The sequence below is a fragment of the Sturnira hondurensis genome, unplaced genomic scaffold, assembly GCF_014824575.4.
Source record: "Sturnira hondurensis isolate 20B ecotype Veracruz unplaced genomic scaffold, ASM1482457v3 Scaffold0010128, whole genome shotgun sequence".
NCBI lineage: Eukaryota > Metazoa > Chordata > Mammalia > Chiroptera > Phyllostomidae > Sturnira > Sturnira hondurensis.
This window is the reverse complement of record NW_028082759.1, coordinates 7,343-12,356: the sequence shown is the minus strand read 5'-3', so window position 1 is coordinate 12,356 and position 5,014 is coordinate 7,343. Positions and strand designations below refer to the sequence as shown.

Genomic DNA, 5,014 nt, shown 5'->3' with positions numbered 1-5,014 from the left:
CTCTTGCCTCCTCCTCCAGGACAGTGCTCAGCCTGGCAAGGTGGCCAGGTAAGTCCAGTCAGGACGTGGCCGGGCCCCACTGATGCTGAGGGACCTACAGACACAAGAACTCTCTCTGCAACCCCTGTATGAGGACACAAATATACACACACATCATGTTTAAAAAGTTCTCACTGACCTGGGGCAACCACATTCACTCGAATCTTCTTTCTTGCCACTTCTTTAGCAAGCGCTCTTGAAATCCCACCAGTCCCCCTTTACTGGCACTGTACACACACTGGCCAGTGTTGCCTTTCAGACCGATAATACTTCCTAGAAAAGAAAATGAAGGCAAATTCAAACATGTTTAATGAGGTTATTTGAATACGTAGGTAATGGATATTAAACATACAAAAAAGGTACACAGCACTTAACCTTAGCCTTTGCTAAAATAGGAATTCTCACCATTGTCATTTCAGTGGTAAGAGTCTGAATCTGCTCCAGATTCACAGAAAACAGGCCTAGAAAGACGTTTAGCTGAAACCTTGAATACAAAACTGGGTGTGAGAGCAGATCCACTAAGGTGAAGAAACCCTCTCTCATCTTTGAATGTGTCAGATATGATGAAAATTCCACACTATTTATAAAGGCCTCCATTAGGAAGAGGTTGAAACCAGGAAAATTCTGCTAATGGCTCATTGATTTTATTAGACATAAGGAAGCATTCATTTCCACCTTAAAAAAGTTCATCAGAAGACAAATCTTACCAAATCTGAATTACTCTCAGTGTAACTAAGAAAAGCTTTAATTACAAACTTTTGTAAAATTGCACTTTAGTTACCTTCAGTGAAACAGTTTGTGTTGCCTACTAAAGATTCTTGGGTGTCCTTATTGACAAGAATATGAAAAAATAATCTGTAATTCTAAAATCATCTGTATGCAATGCAAATTCATGCAAAACATAAGAGAAGTAATTTTCTACACCAGTGACCTGTACTTATGATATAAAAATTAATCAAGAACCTTATAAATTTTTTTAAATGATTTTATTTTATAAAACATTCTAAATACTTCCATTCCCTTCTCTTTCCTTTTATATTATAATCAACAAGTCCAATATTAAAATATTTACCTACATTATATGTTAATAACAAAGGACAAGAACACTGAAGCAAAAAGAGAGAAAAGAGGTATCACACAGAGGAGATGCAGATGGATAGAGACAGGAGTATTTGGAAGAAAGAGGACACAGAGAAACGCAAAAAAGAAAGAGAAATACAGGCGTGGAGGAAAGGCCAAACAGGGAGCTCTGGAAGCATTGGTTCATGCCACATACTATTGTTCGGCTGGCCAAAAGTGGTGACTTCTGAAGTGGCATGCATTTTTTAGCGGTTTAAAGTAGTCCTTCCTGTAATAAGGTTTTCTTAATTTAAATTATCTATTTTTATTTACTTTCAGCACAATTCTAAAGTTTTGCGTGTATACAAAGGAATGGTGAGGGTTTTTTAAATACATCTGTTTAAAGGAGATATTTTACAGTTAAGAAAATACACGTCTTGGGTGTCAGGTGATAAAGACAGCCCACATACCAGCAACATACAAGAACCTTAAATCCTCATCGGGCTGTGTTGGAAAGCCAAGGCCGACTTATTACTAATCTTTTATAAGAAAATCAATCTCACATGAATAGGTATAAAGGACACATGGACAATAATTAACGTGGGGGGTGGAAATGGAGGGAGGTGGAAATAATTAAACGGGGGCAGGGCAGGGAATATAAAACAGAAAACTGTACTTGAATAAGAATTAAATAAAAAATAAAAAAAGAACAAATTAAGAACAAACTGACAGTAACCAGAAAGGAGGGGAAAGAGGGATTATAGGGGATAATAGGAGAAGGGCCATCAAGAAACATGTATAAAGGACACATGGACAAAGCAACAGGGTTCAAGGGTGGGAAGTGTGGATGAGTGGGGCGTCGGGGCACGGTGGGGTAAAAATGGAGACAAGTGTACTTGAACAACAATAAAAAAATAAACACATTTAAAAAAGAAAATCAATCTCTAATTTTTTAATGTAAATGTCAAAAAAGTTCTAATGCTCATTAGCACTATATTCTTTTTTCTTATTTTCAAAACGAAAAAACTTGACATCTGCCTTGGAAAGCCATGCGTTACACTGAAAGAAATGGGGTCATTTACTTCAGTGAAGAAGTATCCCCTTTTTGTGACTATTTAAGGTCCTACCGTTTAAAATTAAAAGGCCAACCATATGCCGCTACTTTCAAAACTACCACATTGAAATAAAATTTCAAGCCATTTGGCATTTAAGGTCTACACACACACATTACCCAGTTTATCTGCCCCATAAACACTGAAAACACTGAAAAGTTACTGAAACACTGAAAAGTTACTCTCTCAAGAAAGCTTCCTCTAAACCTTGGCACAAGAGTAGTCAGAGACGCAGGCAGCTGCTCTAGGCATCATTTCTAGCACCCGATATCTAGAACTTCTCAATTCCTTCTCCATATTTTAAAATCCAGGTTTCACATGAAAATCAAAATGTCCAATTTCTCTTCAAAACTCCACATGGCTGGCAGCACCAGGACCCCGTGTGTGCAGAGCAACGTTCTACTGGATCTGCGTGCTGGCTGCTCCTGCCACTCCAAACGGCCTGCAGACACCAAAGCTGGCCATCCGCTGTCACTCATCACAGGGCCGGGCTGTCAGTCTCCTAATGCCTGGTGGTGTCAGCTCAGTTAACGCCTCCTTGACCACTAAAGGATGTGAATTGGTGATTCCTGTTTTACTCGCTCATCAGTTAAATCCTTTTCCACAGATAATAAACAGACACATTTCACCCACGTTTCACACGTGAACGAATTCCAATTCAGTCAATTAAATACTTCTATGGTACTAAAAATCACTGTAAATTCGCAAAGGTGAACACTCACCTACATTAACAATAGCCCCTCTCTGTTGTTGAATCATAGTTTTCACAGCAGCTTTACAGGTCAGCATCGAACCCAAAAGGTTAGTATGAAGCTGAGATAGCATATCTTCAGTTTTAGTTCTTACTGAAGGGCTATCCCTTAAAGTAAAGAAAAAAAAAGCAGGTAAATTAAAAGTGATGTAAAACAAAAAGCATCAGGAAATGCTAACATTTTTACTGAAAGTAAAAGAAGCATACTCTCATATCTGAGCTATTGCTAGACTACCTAGGAAGTCCCATTTTTAAACTTGGTTTGACAGGCAATAAAATAACTGATCAGTCAGAAATTATCCATTTGAGGGAGGTGGGATGGGATGAGAGTAATAGACAGAAAACTGTACTTGAAAAATAATTAAATAAATTTAAAAAAAACAAAACAAAAAAGAAAACGTTAAGACATATCTGAAAGACACAAAGTAAGACATTGACCAATGAAAAGACATCTCATATAGTCAGGATCGATATATGGCAATGGAAAGCTGTCTATTCCCCAAAAGGAATTTATAAAGTTAACATAATCTTAAGAAAACATCAGTGTTTTTAAAGAAACAAAAGTAGCCCATTTTAAAGTTCATATAGAAAAACAAATAAACAAGATGAGCCAGGAAAATTCTGAAAAAGAAGACACAGTAAATGGACTAGCTCTATTAGATGTTAAAACACATATAAAGCATTCATAATTAAATCAAGACAGTACTGAGGAAGGGTAGGAAAAAGTGAGGGAAATTCCTTGACAAATGGAATAAGGGAAACTAAAACAAAATAATTAAATAAGAACAAACAATTTTAGCAATTTATAGCCAGCTTATAAGTCACAAGGGTTTATCTTCCCTAACAGGGATATTTAGGGGGGAAAAAAAGAAATTATCCATTTGAAAGCTGCCTTACTATCCTCCATCAGATATAGTGGCTTCTATGTCACTAACTGAAAAATTGTGCCATGTGGTCTAAATAGCTTGAACTGAGCAATTGCCATGCTAAGTCATTCTTGTTTAGCAAAAAAATTCATATATTATTCTCAATATTCTGCCCCAAATTCATCATAAAAAGAATACCCACTCGGATCCCATTACTGTTAAATTAATGTGGTGACTGAAGTCAGAATAGTGGTTATCAACAAGGAACTATTAGTTGGGAAGACACCAAGAGAGCCTTCTGAAGTTCTGGAAAAGACCTAGAGCTCACCACGGATGCCAAGTACAATGTTACAGTTAATCAAACTGTATCCTTATTGTATTACCTCAAAATAAAAGAATGTATGAACAAAACAAAATTTAAAAAGTTTTTATTCCAATTAAAAGTAAAACAAGGTAATTATCATATTAGCTCACAGTAATCTAAGACATGTAAAGGAAAATATGACACATTACAAATATACCTAAAGTCTATGACCAACCTGTTTATTCCAGCTGTATTTACCAAAAAGTTAACAAAACTTAAAATTTTCTCCATCTCTTCCATCTATTTGGAACATCATGTTCTTTGGCAACATCACATCTAAATGCCAAATGACAACCTACACAACAAAAATTAGATCACTTCTGAGTTGGAACTTGAACTTAAAAATCATTCTCTCCACACGTGTTAATCATGTACTACGAGCTGGGCCTGTGCTAACCTAGAGCCCAGAGATAAGAGATGATGTCATGGTTCCTGCTCTCACGTGGCTCAGCCTAGTACAACTGGGATGAGGGCTGATGGAGAACAAGGAGAAATAAGGGAATGCTGCTGCAGAACGCGAATCGTAAACCTTGTTTTTCACCAACAAAAAGTGGGGGATGGCATTTTTTTCTGTTATTAATACTTTGTAAAATTCATCTAAAATTTATAGCTTTGTGACTGAATCTATCTATTCAATTCAACAGTATTCCAGGTTTTTGGTTTTTTGTTTCTTTTGAAATTTATGTCTAATTCTGTTAGGTTTTTGTCCAGTTGTTTTCCTGGTCCCACCCTGAGCATAAACTCAAGAGTTTCTGTTTCTTTTACTTTTTCACTATGGCACATGTTACTACTGTTAGTTATTATCATCATCATCACTAAACCT

General features: G+C 36.5%; 1 long non-coding RNA gene across 1 annotated transcript; it reads right to left on the bottom strand.

The window, feature by feature from the left end:
* Window positions 1-236: 236 nt before the first annotated feature.
* Window positions 237-4,479, bottom strand: LOC118995259 (uncharacterized). Its single transcript, XR_005068234.1, has 3 exons — window positions 4,390-4,479; window positions 2,933-3,069; window positions 237-312 (listed from the first exon to the last, which is right to left on the bottom strand). It is a non-coding gene; the product is annotated as an uncharacterized LOC118995259 (long non-coding RNA).
* Window positions 4,480-5,014: the final 535 nt, after the last annotated feature.